The sequence below is a fragment of the Acyrthosiphon pisum genome, chromosome A1 (assembly GCF_005508785.2).
Source record: "Acyrthosiphon pisum isolate AL4f chromosome A1, pea_aphid_22Mar2018_4r6ur, whole genome shotgun sequence".
In the NCBI taxonomy this organism is placed as follows: domain Eukaryota; kingdom Metazoa; phylum Arthropoda; class Insecta; order Hemiptera; family Aphididae; genus Acyrthosiphon; species Acyrthosiphon pisum.
The window spans coordinates 89,721,612-89,739,090 of NC_042494.1; the positions used below are offsets into that span (position 1 = coordinate 89,721,612).

At 27.1% G+C, this 17,479-nt stretch overlaps 1 protein-coding gene and 1 long non-coding RNA gene across 6 annotated transcripts in view; both read right to left on the bottom strand.

Moving 5' to 3' along the window:
• Nucleotides 1-1,654, bottom strand: part of LOC100574941 (connectin) — a 299,097-nt gene extending 297,443 nt beyond the window's left edge. For all 4 annotated transcript variants that reach the window (XM_029487725.1, XM_029487724.1, XM_029487729.1 and 1 more), the window contains exon 1: nucleotides 1,297-1,654. The gene's annotated coding sequence lies outside the window, so the exon portion shown is untranslated. The remainder of the gene's footprint in view (nucleotides 1-1,296) is intronic.
• Nucleotides 1,655-14,579: 12,925 nt separating this feature from the next.
• Nucleotides 14,580-17,465, bottom strand: LOC107883711. 2 transcript variants are annotated; one of them, XR_003839089.1, is made up of 3 exons: nucleotides 17,198-17,465; nucleotides 16,944-17,097; nucleotides 14,580-15,245 (listed from the first exon to the last, which is right to left on the bottom strand). It is a non-coding gene; the product is annotated as an uncharacterized LOC107883711 (long non-coding RNA). The 2 variants fall into 2 exon arrangements; XR_001679470.2 differs by having other exon boundaries at nucleotides 16,944-17,465.
• Between the last annotated feature and the right edge of the window lie 14 nt (nucleotides 17,466-17,479).

Consider the following 17,479-nt stretch of genomic DNA (forward strand, 5'->3'; position numbering starts at 1 on the left):
ATTAAATTTTTATGAGCGTTTGAAGTTTAAATTTTTAATACTATACTTGGTGGTACCTATATTTATACATTATACATTCACTCTTTGTATTACTCATATACCTTTTTTCTTATTTGGTTGTAATTAAAACGAATAACAGTAGAACTTACAATTTACACCATATTAGGTTTATTTTATTAATTCTTATACTTGATAACATTTTCAAAATATTTTAACTCGTTTTAACCTGTTAGCGGAAATTTTAAATTTTTTTCTGTAAATGTCAATACAATTTTTTTTATTAGGTCAAAAAGCTTAAAAATTTAATACAAGGCTACTGATATATTGTTACAATAACAGTTGAAAAATATTAAAAATACTAAGGTAGGCACAATTTTTTTTATGTGCAATTAAATTTCGATTTTTGACATTTATCAAAAATTTAAAATTCAAAAATAATGTGGTCAAAAATTTATAAGACGTTGAAATTTTAAAGCTAAGAATTGAAAATTAAAACGAGGTTCCACGTAAGTTGTTATATATGTGCAAAAAGTCTAAAACTAAAAAAAAATTGTATAGTTATTTTATGTTCAAATTTGGACGAAATACCGGCTATTGTATTAATAATAACAATATAATTAATATAATAAACAATTTATGTTAATTATTATTAAATTTAAATTATACCTAGACAATAATAACACAATTTTTATACAAATAAGTTTATGAATTATTCAAATGATCACGTTGTTTTAATTATACTAAAATAATTTCCATGAAAAATAATATTACTAAACACAATATGATTCCATTATCAAATAGGAATTTAAAATGTTAACATTTTTCAAATTATAAAACATCACGAGCATGAAGTTTAATGTAGTTACTAATTAGTAATTAACATAAAAAATGCATTCTAAATTGATTATTATTGTACTAATTTCAAACAATAGTTAAAAGTTGAATAATAAATAACACATCTTGTAATATTTAGTGGTACGTATATTCTCATAAACATATTCGATCCAAAACATTGATCTGTTTGTGCTATCCTAGCGTACCTATAATATGCGATCATGTGAGTGCATTTTACTGATTTAACTTCATAACGATACGTCATCGTGGTTAACGAGATGTATTGGAACGTGAAAGGTGTTTTGTTACACGTTTCCAATAACCATCGCAATATTGTTATTATGCGTAGGTACACCTATTTACGCGTGTCTTAAATAATCGGAGTTATATATACATGTTAAGGGTCCTGCGGGGATGGATGAGGTTGGTTTACATAGAGAGGTTGTTCTTTTGATTACTCACTTTGATGCGATAATTTTCGCGACGAACCGTCGTCGGTCGCCGAACGATTCGAATGATAGAAACAACGATTTAATCTACAACAACGACAATGTCTAAGGTCGGCAAAAAAAGTCGTGTCGTGCAGAAGGTCATCAATAAATTATTGCTGTTGTCCGGCCGTTATCTCTCATTCGTCCGTCGCGTGGTAAATCGTCTATTGGACGACCGATGAGTATTCGCGTAAATCTTGCCGTCAGAAACAGCCGGGCACACGACGCGCACGACTTGCGGATACGACGAACGAGCGAATTAACAGCAACGCTCGTGAGTCGGTGTCTGCGGCAGCGCGGGAACTGATCGCAGACCGCGGACAACACCGGCTATAACCTCGTGGTGATCGGACCGACAACAGAGCAGAGTGAGCCACCGACCGAACCATCCCTTCGACCCCATCCCTCCGCCCGCGGCGTCACGTCGGAAAACATAAATCCCAATGTTTACCGTACGGTGCCCATGTATATATATATATAGGATATAGGTACTTACGCAGAACGCACACGCATTATTATTATTATTATTATTATTATTGTCAAAAAGACGGAAATGCAATTTTTTCGTTTGTTTTTAATTAAATTTTGACCTGCGTCCCTGGTGACACGTTCTAAAAATACAATAGGAGATAGCTCATATCCCGAAAAAACGAATTGTCTATTCTTAATTTTATGAAAAATGTAATGATTGATGAAAAATATTCAATTACATACTTATTTATTATTTTTTTTTCACGAAATATTTCATTTTAATGAAAAATAAAAAGACAAATTTAAATTTAAAACTATAGAAGACAGTGCAATATAAACACCTCTACTTAGATAAATGTTGAGTGGCAAATGTTCATAGGTGAAAATCGCAAAGCCCCAAATATCCCATTAGCCCCCCCAAAAAAGTTTTTTAAATGTGTGGGATCGAAGCCCCTCACTCACATTCATGTCAAAAATGTTAGCCCCCCCCCCCAGAAATTTTAATGGATTTCCTCCTATGAAAATGTTATAGACATATTGCTTACATCGTACATTATATAATAATTATCTATCTTCTCTACATCGTGATCGAAAATTAAATATTGATTATCATTAATCAGGCATGAAATCAGTCTGACACTCTGACCATCTAGTTATGATTTTATGAAACATACCAAAAAACACAAAATAAAAAAGTGGGAAAAAGGGTGTCACTCTGCTGTACAGAAGGTTACAAGTAGGTCACTGTAATGAATGGTGTTAAATTTTAATTCAATGATATAATATCATTGTATGAGAAAAACGATTCTGAGCGAAAACGAGTCAGCCTATGATATTACCCAGTATATTTGATGATATTATTGCGAATAAAGTAATTTATACATAACCTATTTACGTGGAACCTTGTTTTAAAAGTTCAATCCTTAGCTACAATTTGAACATTTTATACATTTTTAACTACAAAATAATTATTAAATTTGATACATATTGTCAAAATTCGAACTTTAAATTCTTACAAAAAAAATTTGTGTCTGCCTTTTGTATTTTTAATATTTTTCAATTTCTATTGTAACAATATATCAGGAGCCTTTTATTACATTTTCACGCTTTTTGCCCCAACAAATAAAATTTTATTGGTATTTATAAAAAAATATCTAAACAAATAAAAATTTGAAATGGTCTGTAAAAAGCTCAAAAAGAGTCAAATAATTTTCAAAATTGGATGGTGTATAGAAAATGCTAATATAAACATTCAGCAAAATTTTCAAGTATCTAAAGTCATTCGTTTTTTTAATTACAACAAAATAAGAAAATCGTTACATGAGAAATCGAGTGAATATCAAATGTTGTAAAAAAAATGAATTTCGAACGCTCACAAAAATTTAATTTGACTTTCTTGTAAACATTTTTTTTTTTTTTTTTGATAAAGGTAGGCAAACTTATGAGGAATCTTGTATTACATTTTCAAATATTAGATTTAAAAAGAAAATTACTCAAAATAATTTGCAAATTTTCGTCATTTTTGCGTATTTTGTCAATATTTGAACTTTAAATGTTTATAAAAAAAATTGTGACTATAGATTTTTAATTTTTTTCATCTACTTTTAAAAAAATATACTAGGAGCCCTCTATTAAATTTTCAAGTTTTTTTTAACCAACAAATAAAATTTTATTGATTTTTATAGCAAAAAAACTAAAAAAAATGGAAACTTAAAATGTCCGTAAACAGCTCAACATATTTGGAAAATGTTATGTTGTATAGAAAATGCTAATATAAACATTCAGTTGAAATTTCATGTACATACGGTCAATTGTTTTAGAACTGCACCAAAAACCAATATCGATTTTCTCGAAAACAGATTTTGCGTAAAATTTCCTGTTTTTCCTTGATTTTCTTTTGTTGTTCACAGCACTTTTGAAATTTAATATAAATAAAATAAAATCGTCTCGAAAAAATTCCATGTTTCACTTGCCCAGCGGAATTTCTAAAGAATATGAATTATCATCATACATAATATATATAGGTACGTATAAAATCGTCCCCTGTCGACAATTTTTTTAATTATCCGTGCGCGTGTTTTGTTATATATAATATATAATATAATCTTTTCAATTGCATATTCTGTGTAATTTATTAAACACCATTGATGGCCGTGAATAATAATAATAAACATTTATAAATAAAATTAATGGGGCGGTAGGCGTTCTTATACCACGTATAAATGGTTCGGCTGAAAGAAAGTCCGAAGTCCGTATACGTTTATTGCGGTAGCGAAATAAAATGGTGATGAAAATTGTGTGGTGATAAAAGAAGAATACTGATTAAAAAATTAAAAACCTATAAGTAGGGTTCTTTATTCACTAATCACTATACTTTTAACCAACATAGACACAAGTGGTACACATATTTTTTCCCAATGATTTTTATTCCGAAAATCATTAAATCAGACCATTAAATAGGTATACAACCTTTTATGTCGAGTCACAACTCTAAGAGTATATAATAAGAATGTGGAGGCCCTAAGATGCCTCACAGTGTGAGGCTCACAGCCCACAGGCTCACACCCTCACTACTATAGGTAGGTAGTGAAAAATATTTATAGTTGCCTTATATTTTAAATAACTTCATATAGCACCCCCAATCCATGCTGTATCCTGGCTGGAAATCTCTAAACTAGATAGTAATATTATGTTGTTATATATACGTTATGCGTACTTATATAGTATATAATATTATATAGGTATAGTCTTACGAAAATGCTGAATACGCTAAAGTAGAGTAAAATCATGTTACTATCTTATACCCTTGCACAGTGGGTACCACTTATTATAATTACTAATTAGGTACTTTAGGTACGTTTAAACAATAGACTATAATACTATCATCGATATCATTGTAACAAACAGATTTATCAGAATCTCTAGAGGATGAGCTCTTCAAAAATCATTGTACCTATAACCTATATCATTATCTATTTATCATTATCTACACCTACCTCTCATAAAATGCTCAATTTTCTAAGAAAGGGGCGTGCTCACAGAACAGGTGGATCTCCTAAACTATTTTTTGAAATAGAGGGTGTCCGCAAAGGTTTACCCATAGGTAATAAATATACATCATAAATCTGTTTTTTTTTATTAGACTCACGGAGACACGGAGACACGGACTACATATATTTCATTGTTTAATTTAATTAATTTTTTTAGTAAAAAAGTTTAGAAAAAATTTATTTTTATTTTGTATTTTTGAAACAATTTAAGAAACTTAAAACCGGTTGTTGTCAGGGCGGTGAGGCCCCCTCCACAATTAATGGGTATATTTTCACGGGCCACTGAGTATAGAGAACACCCCCCCCTCCTAACTATTTTCATTGGAATGATAGAAAAAATAAATAGTATTTTTAAAAATACATATTTTGTTATATTATTTTGTTTTTTGGAAAGTAGGCAGTATTGAATAAGATATTCAAATTCGATTAGATTATAGATACTCAACTCATAATTATTATGATAAAGAGGACAACATTATTTTATCTATTTATCATTACTTTAATATTTATGTGTACTTTAATCAATCATGGTAATAGGTACGCTTAATGTTTATCATAGATTGAAGATGTAAAATTTAAACATAGGTAGGTACTTGCATATCATCTTATTAATATTACCACTGAAATAATTTAATAGCTATTGTACAAGATACAATAATATGATAATATTGAACAATTTTAAAAACCCAAAATATTAAATAAAAAGTGACAGTGCGTTCATAATAGGTATAGTAAATAATTTCTCATTACAAAAATTAAAAAACATAGGTATTATTACTATTATTAGATTTTAAATTTTGTTAATTTCTAATCAAGTTAAACGTTGGACAGTATACTTATTATTGATGTAATGAATGTAATAATAACGTCATAAAAGTTAAAACAACATTTGTATATTTTATAATAGGTATATGAGCTTCCTTGTCGAACGTTTACGCATAGCTATAGTTACTAAATGTTATATTCTAATTTTATGTTATTAATTATTAAACCTTATTTTATGGGTATGCATGGCATGTGTATCAAATAATTTTGCACTTGGTGCGCAGCTTTTAAATCGATAGTATTTAATACTACCTACTTATCTTCTCAATATGAGTACTAGGTACTATCTGCTTTTAATCTCTCATAGATCAATAATAGTTGAATAATAATTAATATATAAATAAATCATAAATTTAAGTGTAAACAATTTAAGTAATAAATAAACATTTCTCTATAGCATAAAAAAATTGGTATTTTTTTCCTTTCTTATATTTTATCATTCTCATACCAAAAAAAATGAAAATTAATAATAGTTTTAAAAAAAAAACCCCCGTAGAAGTCGCTTTATTGTATACAAGGTTTTAAGTGTACCTCGTAATTGAGTAGGTCATTGTAATGGACGTATTACATTTGAATTCAATAATAAATCATGAAATATGAAAGACGACTTTGAGGAGAAACGGAGTGTTAGCCTGTATTCCTAAAGATATTTTATAATTTATTTATATTAAACTAAGTAAATTTTTTTCAAAATCAAATTAACCTTTTAGCTTCAAATGGTTATAAAAAAAAAAATAATAATCTACTTAAGTTATTCAATTTACGAATTGCAAGAAAAAATTAAAAAACTGGTTAGGTTAGGTTAGATTCTGTAAACTTTCCTGTTTTTTTTTTTTTAGTTTTTCCTGATAATTTTGAAAACATTGAGAATTTTTCCTTAGACTTCCCAAAGTACCAACTAAATACAATTTTCTACCAAAAAACCACCTTCAAAGTTGAAAATTGAAGGTTCATTGTAAGCTCCTATAAAAGTTCAAGTGGTATGATGTCAGATACAAAAATCACACATAATTGTAACCTATAGGTACATTATTTTATAGCTCAACTCAGAATCTAAAATACAGTTTTGACTTTTGAGTATTTTAATATAAATAGCAATTTAGATAAAACATCTGAAGGTATTAGTAACATTTAGGGGGTTGGTGACCGTATCGAACAGGGGAGAAACTCCAAGTAATAATAATGCCCTCAAGTTTATTCCATAACAATTTCTAGATGTGAAAACTGAAGAATCCACCTGCAAATACCTACTTCTTTATGGCCTTATTTCATATGTTTCAAGTGACTTGGCCAATACAACAATCTTCGTTATTAATAGGTATTGAATTTATTAAACCAACTATCATACAATTACTAACAGGATTACTAAATATCTATTATTTACTTCAAATTCCCAACGATATTACAACAACAAATTTACAACAACACTAACCTACAAGTTCATTATACCAGCTTCTTTATTTTATAATTTAATGAAAACGTTTTTTACAAAAATCTGAGGATGTGACGATAAATAAATAATAATCGTCCATATATAATTAATAATTACTAGCTTAAAGTTTTTTAGACGTCCAAAACTACAAAATATAAAAAAATCATATTATTATCACAATTCAAAACAATATCAACTATACAATAAGATATTAAGACGGTTCAAATAACACGCAAAAACGCAAATAAATTTATTAAAAAAACCTCCTAAAAAAAAATTTGACAAGCACGCAAACTTCATAGATTGAAGCACTTCCATATTGTAATGTTCCAATATAATTATTTCATATATTAAATTTACCAAGTAAATTAAAATTTTAATATTATAAATAAGCTTATATATAATAATTTGGAATATCGGATTCAGTCGATCTGAAATTTCTGAATGGTTGTATTTTATATTTTTATGATTTCAACACTTAAATGTGCATAATCCTTTTATACATAAAATAAATATTAAATAAATGGGACGTTACATTAATATAGGTATAGCCGTATAGGTACTATAATAGGATATACAATAGAATTCTATATCATATCTATTGTAGGTGAGTGCCACACCTACATAAAATAAATAAAATAAAATAAAATCTGCGAAGTATCATAAACTGATAAAGTAAGTTTAACTGTTTAAGTACTTGTATATTATATTCTTTGATCTTTTCATGACATTAATAATGTATCTAAGTATATATTTTCTGTTTTAAATATGTATCACTGCAGCTTGTAATTTCTATCGCTAATCATGATTTCACGTCCCTTGCCGAGAGGGGGCGTTCTGGAGTTCGCCCCCCCATTAGTAATAATATGTTCTGTTTTTGTTAAAACATTTTAGAAATGTTATTAATAGTTTCTACACTGATTATACAGGCCGTTGATACAAACATAAAAAATACAAGCATATAGGTATTAAGTTTTTGTTTAGCATAGTGGACATTTTTTAATATGGATACTGGACACTTATCATTTTTACGACTCATTTTGGTTTCTTTCTCATGAATATCCATCGGAACATATCTAAATATATAGATAAAATAATGAAACATTCATCTAAAAATATTAATCTAAAATTAGTATAGTAATTTGTAGTTGTTCATATTTGAGATTTTGACTATTGTACTATTTTGTATAATCTATACACTTATTATTTTTAAAGTTAAAACACTTATAAGTTTATTAAAAAATAAAGCTTAGTCCGAAGGCGTCCATGTGGGGACAGCTGTATAACCTGACTTCGCCTGTGAAAAAATGAAAAAGATATCAAAATAAATTTAGCGTTACATACTATAATACAATTGTAGGTATCTTGGTTTTTTGTGTAACCCAGTTCACGGGTTAATCGACGTCAGTGTTCCTCACTGTAAGCTAATTTACCAATATCAGATACAGCCACTTGGTATAAAACGAATGTGGTTCAAACTAGGTACTCTCTAAAGTTTTCTGATATCTCACAGAACAATTTGATATTTTTACAAAATGTGTCAAGTAGTTTCTAGTACTTACATAATCAAACATAAATTCAACTCTCATATTTATTTTAAGGTATAATTTATTCATTTGATGCACCTCATCTGCCCAAGAAACCAATGGCAACCGTTCATAAAGAAAAATAAATTGTCGATTTCAATCGTAATAAATTCTTAAAATATCTGTATAAGTACATTTTCAAAACGCTAATTTTTGACAAATCCTTTCTTAGTACGTGGTGGCATGAATGTGTCATGAAAATTTCAAGCCTTCAGCTATCATAGTTTAAGCACTAAGTTCATCAGTCAGTCAAAAAATAACTTTTAATTTTTCCAAAATTTTTCTATTTTTCTTATCATAAAACCCTTATTTGGACTAACACAAACATTTTATTTTTTAAATTAGCCAACTCAGTTCAACTGTTCTCAAATGGTGCGATTATCATCGAATAGCATTTGATTTTTTTTCATATAGATAAATATAGATTATTATTTAAATTTTTGTTATTTTTGGTATTTTTATGAAGCCATTTCATTACCTAGGGAATACTGTACTAAAATTCGTTGAGTACTTTTCGAGGTTTGCAAAAAATGGGTTTCTATTTTATCATATATACAGGGTGATTTTTAAGCATGCTCATTTCTCACCTTATTTTTATGCTTAAATTATGCATAATAATATATTATATTAAAACTATGATTTTTGGAATTTTTAAATACACTTGAATAGCATATTTTGAATCCTTGAAATTGTTTGTGCCGCTGAAGGACACAATTGAAATTTCCGTTTTCCAAATAGGGATTCCCTTTTTATTTTTTATTATTTTTTAGAGAATTTTTTTGTATCTAAATCAAAATTTGAGCGAGTAGTTTTTGAGTTCTATAAATTTGCAGGCACGTATTTAGGATGGGGGCAAGTGTACTCTGTGCCCAGGGAGGAAAATATATTTTGACTTATTATTATTGGGTATTAATTGTATCGATTTATATTATAATATATTTTGACTTATTATTATTGGGTATTAATTGTATCGATTTATATTATAATATATTTATTTATTAAAATAACTTTCTGTTAAAAGCAATTATTACAGCTCAGAAAAGTTGTCATCAATTATTCAGAAAATAATAATAATAATTAGTAAAGTCAACTATAAAACAAGAAAGGGTTTTTTTGTTGGCATTATTGACAATTGAATCAGAAATAACAAGTAGAAAAGCAGATTTTGAAAAATGCTTAGATTTTCTTCAACAGTATCTTTTCTGATAGTAACGTGACTCTAGTTGGAACTTTGGGCGGTCAAAAGTAAAAAATTCCAAATAGTTTTCAAAAGCACCGGGAAAAACAACATACAAATTAAGTAAAAACGGGAATTTTTACCCCAAATCGGTTTTCGACAAAATCGATTTTGGTTTTTGGTGTAACTCTAAAACAAATGACCATATATTGATGAAATTTTCTCTAGTTGTTTATATTAGCATTTTCTTTATACGATAAAATTTTCAAAATATTTTGATATGTTTTGAACTGTTAATAGACATTCTTAGTTTCCAATTTTTTTAGTTTTTTTTTTTCTATGAATGTCAATACAATTTTATTTGTTGGATAAATAAGTTTAAAAATGTAATACAATGATCCTAATATATTATATTACAATGACATTTGTTATTATATTAAAAATCTATAGTCCATATAAGTTCAAATTTTGACAAAATACGTAAAAATCACGAAAATGTGCGAATCTAAGATTTAAAATGTAATTCAAAATACCATATAAGTTTCTCTCTTTATCAAAAAAATGTCTATTGAAAGTCAAATTGAATTTTTATGAGCGTTTGAGGTTTTTTACAACATTGGATATAACTGGATTTCTCATGTAGTGATTTTCTTATTTTGTTGTAATTTAAAAACGAATAACCGTAGACACTTTAAATTAATATCATATGTTTATATTCTCATTTTCTATACACCATAAAATATTTTGACTCGTTTTGAGCTGTTTACGGACAATTTTAAATTTAAATTTTTTAGTTTTTTTTTCTATGAATGTCAATAAAATTGTATTTGTTAGGTAAGCAAGCGTGAATATTTAATAACTTGCTCTTGATAAATTGCTTCAATTATGGCAGTTGACAAATATTCACTTTTACCTAACCTAGGTAATGGCTGGTAGAGAAATTATGTTACCCTAATTTTAATAACGTTTAAATGTAGAACGCTAAATTCTTCATAACGTTTTAATTGTTAATAACGATAAACGTATAAATTAAATTACTTTTAATGCATAAGTTGAATAACTTTTAAATTTGTAAAACCTTTAAACGCATAAATTGAATAACATTTAAATTTGAATAACGTTTAAATTATTTACAACGTTAAACAGTCATTCGATCATAACGTTTAATATTCATGTAACGGTAAATGGTATTATTTTTTTTTTTTTGATTTAAGCCCGTAGAACACATGATTTAATAATTCATAAATATCCTGCTTATCCACAGGAATGTATGACGTGTCTCAAACCTAACCATTTCGCTATAAAAAGTCTAGTATTAGTTCAAGTAGTAGTAACGAGGGTGATTTAATGAAATCAAAAAAATTAACGCCATTAAGGAAATTTCCGTTACTAAATCGGATACCTCAATAGACCAATGTCTAGGAGCAGTATTTTGTAATAATGTCAACAATTTAGAAAGCCCCAAAGCATCCAATAAGACGGATCCGTGGTATGAGGAGCAGCAAATTCAAGGCTAAATTATAGAGTTCAAACTGTATACTGGAGCAGAAGCCAACATCATTCCATTTTCAGTATTTAAGGAGGTAGGATTAACGACAATCACAGTGTAGAGAAAAACTCATACATGCTTTTAGGTCAAATTAATTTACTATGAAAAATTAAATCAAATGAGGAACGATATTTAGTTTTTGTTGAAAAATATTGATGAATGTGTACCTTTTTAAGGATTGGTGAGCAACTTAAGTTAATTAATATAGTAGACACCAATAAAATATATTCTATTAAATTTAGTTAAAAAAATATTTTTCAAGGTATATAGGTAGTTTCAAACAAAACCATAATTTAGAACTAAAAAGTGATGACAAGCTAGTGACTTATGCACTAAGAACATTTTATATTCCAGTATTAGATAAATTAAGATATGAAAATTATATTAGAAAATATGGACATGGTAAAAAAGTGAATGTTTCTACAGATTGGATTAATTGGAATTTTATATGGTTGTAATAAAAAAGCCTAAAAATACGTTAAAGATCAACAACACCTGAATAAAAATGTAATAAGAGAACATTTTCCTTTGCCCGCAATAGAAAAAAAATATTGATAAAATGTCAGACAACTGTACATTAGATGCAAAAAGGGTTTTATCAAATTGCTCCGTGAAGAAATCTCTAAACTAACAATTTTTAACACATTCTGTTAGGAAAATATTGTTTTTGTAAGCTTCCATTTAGACTGAATATAGCACCAGCGATATTTTACAAACATTTTCCCCTATCATTAGGTCTTGAAGGAGTTCAAGTATACATGTACCTATAATAATATTACCATTGTTTCTAGAAAAAGTGAGGACGAGCGCAGGTTTAGGTTAATACATTTTATGCATAGATTAGTAAAAAATAACTTTAAATTAAATGAAGACAAGTGTGGATGGGCAGTCAGTAAATTGATTTTTATTGATCATGAATTTTCAAGTATCTACTGGTGTTAGGCCAGACCCGGAGAATGTCAAGTGATTACAGAAATGGCGGAACCAAAAATGTAAAAAAGATATAGAAAGGTTTCTTAGGATTGTCCGATTGTATAATTATATATCGAAATGTATACCCCTCACATCAGACAAAAGAAACCCATTCAGAGATTTTTCTAAAACAAAATTCTAACATTCAGTGGAGCTTGAATGAGGTAAATATTTGTAATTAATTAAAAGACAAACATTACCTGTGTTTAACCCGAGAGCAGTTTGACCACTACCTTTTTTTTTTAACCCTAGTGCAATTTGACTAAAATAGGTGCAATTCGATCTTACCTATCGATAAGAGTACCAGCCATGAGATAAAATGTTCGTTAACTTAGTGTTTCTCAACATTTTTACTGTGGCGACCCCCTTTTTGAATTTCAATTTTTTAGCGACCTACATAAGTATATATTTTTTTACAAGAACTATAAAGAAACTACACAAGAAATATAAAAGATACATATAATATTATAATTATTTTAAATTAAAAATAACGTATACTAAATATTTAATTTTATTCTATAAATATATTTTTAAATTAAGGTTTTTAATGGCTTGGTTGTTGCTGTTGATTGTGAAAAAAAGTCCCTTGTATTATTTTTGTACTGAACATGACTATTGACTATTTTCCATGCGCCTAATGAGATTATTTGGTTTTAGTGATACATTTGCCAATGTTATACACTAGTATCCAAATTATGTTTTTTTATAATAATTGAGTTTTATTATCTAAATTGTCATTTGCAACTGATTACTCATATTAGATATATTTTATATTAATAAATATAGTCAAATAAAGAAAGTGTATAAAAATGTAGAAAACAATGTGAAAATGCGACTTGTAAGCATACAACGACGCACGTCGATGTTAACTATGAACTGCGGCATAAATATTATATAGTAACATAACATTATGTGCACTGCGGCGGTGGCTTTATCTTAGATTGATACTTGATAATCTGTATTCGACATTTATTATAAATCCTTTAATAAACGTTAAACAGTAATATCGCTTTAAAAATAATTATACTGTTTTTCCATTTTAATATAAATAATCTATATGCCTAATATATTATGGGTGTATTTAACGATTACTTACTATACAATAGGAGTAAAGGACGCAATCGGAACAAAGAAAAGGTAGGAAAAAATCGTTTACCTGTGTCTGGGACGCAATCGACATAGGTAGTCTAGGATTGAATAGGTAATTAATGGCAGCAGGGTCGTATTTAGAGGGGAGTAATGGGGACAAAATATGTACTCGGTGCCAAAATGTTATGATCGAAAATTCGTTCACTTGTGAATAATTATTAAAACTTTTAAATTTGAGATTATTTTGATAATATAGTAAATAATAGTATCTACCTACCTACCCATATAATATATTATGCTTTATACATTAAAAATGTACCTATAAAATAATACATAACATTTTTAATAATTAATAAAATGAAATCAGTACCCAAACTTTATCAACAATTTAACTGTTAACTGTTAAGATTCTAAACAATAATTGTTTTATTAAAATTATTTATAAACAAATATGTATAGATATTAAAAAAATATAATACTAATTGACATAGTTTATAAAACAGTTTTATTACCATTAGGTTATCTTTTTTTTTTTTTGTTCATAATAATATGTTAATATAATCCATGTAGTAAGTACCTAAATATATAAAACATAATTTTACCTGTGATATTTGGGATCATCAGGTGCATTTATAGAGCTGATGTAGTAGAGTTTTTGAATGTATCGTTTGGGTTCGAACGTAATAAAATCATTATAAATATTATAATAAAATAATACATGATATTTTTAATAATTAATATAACAAAAATTGGTACCAAAATCTATCAACAATTTAACTGTTAAGATTTAAACAATAATAGTATTTATTAAAATTATTTATAAACAATTATGTACATTGAAAAAATATAATATTAATTTGCATAGTTTATAATATAGTGTTATTGCAATTAGGTATTTTTATTTAATTCATAATAATATATTCATATGATCCATTAAGTACCTAATTATTAAAACTTAATTTTACTTGTGACATTTGGGATCATCAGGTGCATTAAAATAGAGTTGATTTAGCAGAGTTTTTGAATATGTCCAGACTCCAGATACAGACTTACACGCCTACTAATATAAACTACATATAGACTGTCATTAAACAATACAATTCTATTGTTTAATACTTAAATATTTTCTGGAATGCATTGATGGCACCCCAATACCAGTTCAAACTCCACAACATAAAAATAAATCAACATATTATGTCAGTCGTTATGACATACCGGCTTTAACATTACAAGAGATTTGTAATAGTCATGAAATGTATATCCTTGTCTCAAACCATTCTGTCAGTTACTAACGATTTGCCTCAATTAATTATGTGGATTTCAATATCATATATTGGGAGATATTGGGTAATTCATTTTAACTTTCTTATGTTATTTTTATAAACTTTAACTTATTACTAATGAGATATGTATGGTTAATAAAAGTATATTAACCAAGTTATTTTACTTAAGAAGTAATATGTTCATCGAAAATCAATTTAGAAAATTGTGTTTTTCCTTCAATCGCTTGTTTTATGCTTCCTCCTTTGCTTCATGGATTTCCCACAAAGTAGTTGCTAATGATTTTGATTTGCAAATTTCTCTTTCCCTTGTTATTTGGACTTTCTTCAATTTGCATCATTTGTTGATTACATTAAACTTCTGGTTCAATAGTCGTCAATTGATGGATTTCTCTTGTTCAAACTCAATATTTAATTTTGATGAATCTGTTCTGTTGTTGTTCTTTTGTCCTTATTTTTTACGCGTTACACCTCATTACTGTTTTATACCTAGAACAAAAATTAGTTCATCAATATAATAATGAGTAGAAAAAATAATTATGTAGTTTTTTTTTTTTTTGTTTAATATTATTTAAATAGTATTAATAAATCTATTCTCGGCCAGGGAAGGAACGGGCTGCAAATTATCAGCCCATGCAGACCTTTATTCGGTGGCTAGACAAATCACCAATTACATAGGCATCGTTTTTGTATAAAACTTAAATGCATACCTACTTGGACACTTGGTGAAAGATTTAATTTCACTATATCTCTTGGTATTTGAAAACAAAACAAATTATTGTTAAAATTGGGCTGCACTTAAACATTATCCGTTGTTATTTATTTTTATTTTATTTTAGTTTAAAATTATTCAATAATGAATAGGTATTTGTTATAGGTAATATAAATAAAATCATAAAATAATAAATAAATAATTATAATTTCCAAAGATGTCCATATGTTATTAAACAAATATTATCCTAATTATAATTTAAGTCATGTTACCTTAGATCATATGCATATTATGCATACATATTATTTTTATCAATGATCTAAGCATGTTAATATTTTCACTTATCATGAATGGCAGTTCAAATGGTAGCTTCTAATATTACAATAATATTATGATATAAATAATTATAGCATCAAAAAATGTTATTATACTAATCAGCTGGGCTTTAATTGTTAATTCCATAAAGTTAAGATCCGTGGTGTTTTTATGATTTCAAACTAATAGAATAATATAATATACCTATGTATTTATTAATATGGTTTTACAATAAGATATTAGGTAGGTAATATAAAATAAAATAAAATGAAAAACAATTCACTACCTAGGTCCTAAGTAGCGTATAACAAACAAAAATAAATTGAAAATTCAATTTTAATTTTAATTAAAATAGTACACTGTTTCAAACAACTATTATTTAAAACAATAAGAGCAAACAAAATGTTGGCTATGATCTAAAATTCAAGTAAGTCATTTTTAATACCCACAGTTTTTGAATAATTTGCATTCGATTATTTTCAATGATTAAATCATATAAAATTATAATATAATTACAATACGAGTAAATTCATCTTTTGAGTTTAGAAAAATATTATTTTTATTTTATTTGAGTAGGTACATTAGAGAGATTTTATCAATTGTTTCCTTGTTTATGCGTTTTATGGTTTTATGAAAAGAAAATACTATAATGATATTTTACACAAAGAAATTGTTATAAGTCCGTGTCTATCCAAATTTATTTTGACACATAATTATAAGTCCACATCATTTTTTTAATAAATGTCATTTTAATTAATTAATTAATTAAAACATACAAGTTCAACTTTAGTATAAAGAAGAAACTATATATATTTTCAAGTAAATTTCAATTTAGAAAAAAACAAATTGATTAAATATTACTTAAGTTAAGCTGGTTTAGAAAAAAAATTTAAATTTAAAATAGCTCTCCTGCAAAATTTCAATTTTGGGACTTATAACAAGTCTGTACTAAGCCGTCTAATTTAATAATAACATATATTTTATTATTATCTAACAATAGTTATAGCACAGTTAGTTTCCACAACAGGCTGTATGATAGGTATAGTATTTACATTAATTTCATCATCTGGACTTACATATTAAAATTCTATTAGTAAATCTAAAAATAAATTGACTAATTTAAATTTAAAAACACAAAGTACTTATGTCATCAAACTCACAATTTTTAACCGGCATTAAGATGTTCTCATATCCATCAATTATTGTGATAGGGTTTATCACAGTTTAGTGTTTGCGAAACGTATGGTCCACCTCCAGTACCACTTAAATTTCTATTTACCATGGCTTTTGCACTCCTAACTCGAATACGGGAATCTTGCAAAGTATTAACATAAAATACAATAAGAATAAGGTAGGTATAATATTATTTCCTACAATTAGATTTGTGTAGAAGTAATTAATATTTATTTTTTACTCATTTCCATTGACTCCAATGCTTCACACAGCCAGGAAGTGCTTGCAAAGTTTCGGAAAATCACTATCCATCAATTTCGAGTATTTTTTAATATGAAATATCTTGTAAGCTTCCCAGAAATTAATTGTGTATCTTTTTTTAACAGTTGGATAAGCATTTCTTTTTGGATTTTCTAATAAACTTTTTTTGAGTCTTCCATTAAATAGTTTAAATTTTTCAACTACTAAAAAACAAATTGCCTAACAAATACCTACGTTTATATTTTGTAAGTTGCTTGTTAGT